Genomic DNA, 4,919 nt, shown 5'->3' on the forward strand with positions numbered 1-4,919 from the left:
CCCCACCCCCGCCACCTCCCCCACTTCCAGCTTTGACTCTTGACATTTCTGCATAAGAAACACCCACCTCCCCCAAAACTCTTCTTGCCTTTCTATGGTCTCTTAGGGTCCCTCAACTCCAGACCCCTTGGGGCTGCTGGGTTCTCAAGATAAACAGGCACAACCCAGACTTAGGGACCCTTTCCTGGGGTAGGTAGCCAGGCAAGGTTTGTATCCCCATGGCCAGGCCTTTGAGGAACAGGGCCAATGATGTAGAAAGCATTCTCAGCAACACTTGAAACAACAACGAAATTATTTCACTACATGCTAAGTGCTTCACAAGCTTTGTTTCATTTATTCCTCACAATGACTAGATGAAAAGATGCTATTATCACTGCTATTTGGCAAATGAGAAAAGTAAGAGAGAAATAATTTGGAAAGCAGCAGAATGGGAGTTTAACCCAAGACTCATATATTGGAATCTGAACCATTAGGCTCTTCTGCCTGCCTGTTTTGGGATAGAAGACAGTGTAAGAAAAAAAAAAAGAAGAAGAAGACAGTGTAGGTCTTTCTGAACACAGCCTTCGGGGCATCTAGGGCAGCACATGCATCCCTTAGGCTCTCCATACAGCTGCTGGGGCTGAAGGCTTTGACCCTAGCTTCCCTCCTAGCTCTACCCATGGTTCTTCAACCCACCCCACTCTTTACTCCTGAGTGGTGAGAATGTGGTGGGCCATTCAGGATTCTCATCCCTCTCTGGAGCTTAACTTCCTATTAAACTCCTAGGGCGAACATCAATGTGATCCTGGGGTGCCCAGGGGGTACCTAGAAAGAGGGAAAAGAAGGAGCATTGCTTATAGATTCAGGAGGCAGAGGGAGATTACAGACACCCAAGCGTGGGGTCAGCCTAGGCTTGCAGACAGAGCAGGCATCTGTCACACAGAAGAGGCACAGAGATGGCCCACATGACAATAGAAATAATAATACCCTTGAATTATGTAGCACTTTAAAATTTCTCAGGCACTTTACAAACATTTGATCCTCCAGATGACCTCCTAGGTCCCAAGGAGGAAGAAAGCATCTTTTACAAGCTGTAATCACCTGTCAAGCTTTCCCCTAGAGGGGAAAGGCAGAAGACAGGCAAGGCAGTGAGGGAGTTAACCAAACCTAAGCTCCAGTGGGTAATTGATAGTTTTTATGGTGTCTTTATCCTCAGACTCTTCAGATATCATATTTCCACTGGATTACCACATTTACATAACAGTGCAGGGTGAGAGACCCTGATAAATCTTCTCTGCATGGGGATGAATACAGTGGAAATGTACTTTGTTGACAGCAATTTGTTTTACTACACTACTGCCCTTCAATTTAGGGAGGAAAGAGCAAGGCTATTGCCTTATGAAGGGAGGGTGGAAAGGAGAGAAAGGAGAAAGGGAGGGAGGAACATGAGCGATCTGGAAAGGGAGGGATGAATGAGAGAGGAAGACACAGGGAGAAAGGGAGAGTTTTAGGCAGAGTGGAAGAAGGAAGGACAGAAGAAAGGATGAGAGGGAGGGAGGATGGATAACAGCAAGGAGAACTCACTCTATGCCAGGCACTGTGCTAAGCGCTTCCATGGATTAATTCTGCTAATCTTCATAGCAACCCAGTGAGGACAGTCCTGTTAGTGTTGCCATTGCACAGACAACACCCCATTCTGTTACACCCATTTTACTTTCTTCATAGCGTTTGCCATTATCTACAACGGGCTTATTAACTCGCTTGCATGCTTATTGCCTTGTTCACAGCTATCGCCCCAGCACTTTGAGCAGTTTCTGACCTGAAGCAGGTTCTTAGAATACTTGTAGAAGGCACGATGGGGTAAGAAGCTCCTGGGGAGTGAGCCCCAGCCCGCCTCCCACGCAGAGTGATGTGATGGGGAGGGTGGACGGAGGTGGGGGGGGCAGGTGCTGGAGGTGCTCACTTGCTCTCCACCAACAGAGGGAAATGTTACCAGCTGGTGTGTGTCTAGTGAGGAAGAAACCCATTATCTCCTCCATCCTTTTCAGCTGTTTTCTTTTTTTTCTTTTTCACTTATTTTTTAAAATTTTTATTTATTCATAATAGAGAGAGAGGGGCAGAGACACAGCCAGAGGGAGAAGCAGGCTCCATGCCGGGAGCCCGACGTGGGACTCAATCCCAGGGCTCCAGGATCGCGCCCTGGGCGCCAAACCGCTGAGCCACCCCGGGATCCCCTATTTTTCACTTTCATCAGATCTTGCGCCCTTCCTGTCCCACGATCAGTTCGGTATCTACTAATTCTATCCTTAAGTTCTGCATCACTCTCATTCTTGTTCTTTTTTGCTTCCTTGCTTGCTGCTCTTTACCATGCCTCTCTTGAGAGAGAGCTCATCCAACGAAATTGCAATTGGTGATTTCAGAGGCCAACTTCCATTGCTGAAAGTCCAGTCTTGTCCCAAAACCTTCCCCCTGCAGAGGGCATTTTTCTCCCCCTATAAAATAGAGGTTTTTTTTATGGGTTTTTGAACCAGTGCTGGTGGGCCTATGAGGGAGGAGGTCTCAGAACCATAGCACTGACCTTCCCACATCCTTATCTAGAGAAGCCTTGCCAAAGCCTTGAGACCACAGGAATCCAATACCCAACAGAGAGCTATTTCCTCTCCCACGGTATGTGCTATTTAATGTAACTTGCAGTAAATATAAATCAGAGGATAATAAGCCTTGCTTTGCCTCTCTCAGGGTTTTGAAAACTCCTCAATCCATTGAATAGCAGCATCTTCTGAAGGTATAAATGGCAAGACTGTGGGGGTAAGTGTAGGAAGACTATGCTTCCCAAGGGCTGGCAGTGTATCAGAGTGGCTGGGAATGTGGGCCTCGAGATTCAGACAGCTCTGAGTTTGGTGTCTGGCTTCTGTATGAATAGAGTATTGGTGGCAAGGGTGGAAGTTGAGTGTCAAATGAGTCCTTTGGTACTTTCCCCGAATCAGGCATTCCTCCTAGGCCCACCAGAGTTTCCTGTCCCAAATCAGTTGTAGCACTTGGCCAGTTGAGTTGGGATTATTTCTTGCAGCAATGTCTACCCCACCAGACTCTGAGCTCCTCAAAGTCAAGAACTCAGTTTTTCCTTTGTATCCCTAGGGCCACGCCACATGCTGGACATAAAAGAACCTAAGCTCCAGTGGATAATTCAGTTTCTTCCAGACAGTGGAAGGTACTCATTTTCTTCCTCAAGGGACTGCTATTCCTTGAGACTTTGATATGCTTAGCACCTACTGTATGCCAGGCCCCCCAGCTATGTTATCTTCTCTAATCCTTGTAATGGACCTTGAGTTAGGGATTGAGGCAATAAACATTATCTCTCTCCTGTTTTATGGGAAGAGCCTCTTTCTGGAAGAACACAGAGTTCTTTCTCATCTGATACCCAACTTCTGCTCTTCCTTTTTTTTTTTTTTTTTTTTTTTTCTTTTTTTTTTCTGCTCTTCCTATCTACGGTGTATGCACACAGCAACCAGAATGATCCTTTTAGAATCATGTCACTGTTCTGCTCAGGACCCTTCAATGGCTTCCCATTTCACTCAGCATAAAATCCAAATCCTTACTATGACCCGCAAAGCCCTACATTACCTACCTAACCCCAGCCCTCAAACTTAATGACCTCATGCCTCTTTGCTGAGGTCTTCCTCAGCACTCTGCACTGAGGTCTTCACCACTCTTCCCTTTGCTGTCTCTAGTAAGCCACATGGGCTTCTTGACATACTTCTTAAACACTGTTGTGCACATTGCTGCCGCAGGCCCTTTCTGGCTGTCCCTTGTGCCTAGAAAGCTTTCTCTTAATCTCTCTGTGGCTCGTTCCCTTGCTTAATACAAGTTTTGTTCAAATGTCACTGTATCAAGAAGGCCTTCCTTGACTCCCCTGTGGTGATTTTGAAATATGCCCATAGAATCTCTGATACTCCTCCTTTCAAGAGGTAGAACCCAATCCCCCCACCCTCTTGAACGTTGGGTTGACTTAGTGTCTACTTCCTAAATAAAAGAATACAATCAAAGTAACAGTGTGTGACTTCAAAGACAAGGTCATAAAAGGCTTTATGGTTACCTTAATCTGGCAATGAGAAAACATCAGGCAAACGCAAATTAAGGGACATTCTACATAATACCTGATCAGTATTCTTCAAAATTGTCAAGACTAGGGATCCCTGGGTGGCGCAGCAGTTTGGCGCCTGCCTTTGGCCCAGGGCACGATCCTGGAGACCCGGGATCGAATCCCACGTCGGGCTCCCGGTGCATGGAGCCCGCTTCTCACTCTGCCTGTGTCTCTGCCTCTCTCTCTCTCTGTAACTATCATAAATAAATAAAAATTTAAAAAAAAATTGTCAAGACTATAAAAACAGTGCTTGCTTTGGCAGCACATATACTAAAGTTGGAATGACACAGAGAAGATTAGCATGGCCTTTGTGCAAGAAGGACATGCACATTCATGAAGGGTTCCATGTTTTTACCATCAGCGAAATGCAAATCAAAACTACAATAAAATAGGGCATCCCTGATGGCTCAGTGGTTTAGCGCTGCCTTCAGCACAGGGTGTGATCCTGGAGACCCGGGATCGAGTCCCACGTTAAGCTCCCTGCTTGGAGCCTGCTTCTCCCTCCACCTGTGTCTCTGCCTCTCTCTCTCTCTCTCTCTCTCTCTGTGCCTCTCATAAATAAATAAATAAAGTCTTAAAAAAAACTACAATAAAATACACCTTACACCTATCAAAATGGCTAAAATCAACAACACAAGAAACAACAGGTGTTGGCAAGGATATGGAGAAAGGGGAACTCCCTTTCACTGTTGGTGGGAATGCAAATTGGTGCAGCTACTCTAGAAAATAAGATGGAGGTTCCTCAAAAAGTTAAAAACAGAATTATCCTAGGATCCAGCAATCTAATGACTGAGTA

General features: G+C 45.8%; 1 non-coding gene across 1 annotated transcript; it reads left to right on the plus strand.

The window, feature by feature from the left end:
* Positions 1-4,369: 4,369 nt before the first annotated feature.
* On the plus strand, positions 4,370-4,476 carry LOC119874121. Its single transcript, XR_005367332.1, has one exon. It is a non-coding gene; the product is annotated as a U6 spliceosomal RNA (small nuclear RNA).
* The last annotated feature ends 443 nt before the right edge of the window (positions 4,477-4,919 follow it).

This window comes from Canis lupus, chromosome 11, assembly GCF_011100685.1.
Source record: "Canis lupus familiaris isolate Mischka breed German Shepherd chromosome 11, alternate assembly UU_Cfam_GSD_1.0, whole genome shotgun sequence".
Classification (NCBI taxonomy): domain Eukaryota; kingdom Metazoa; phylum Chordata; class Mammalia; order Carnivora; family Canidae; genus Canis; species Canis lupus.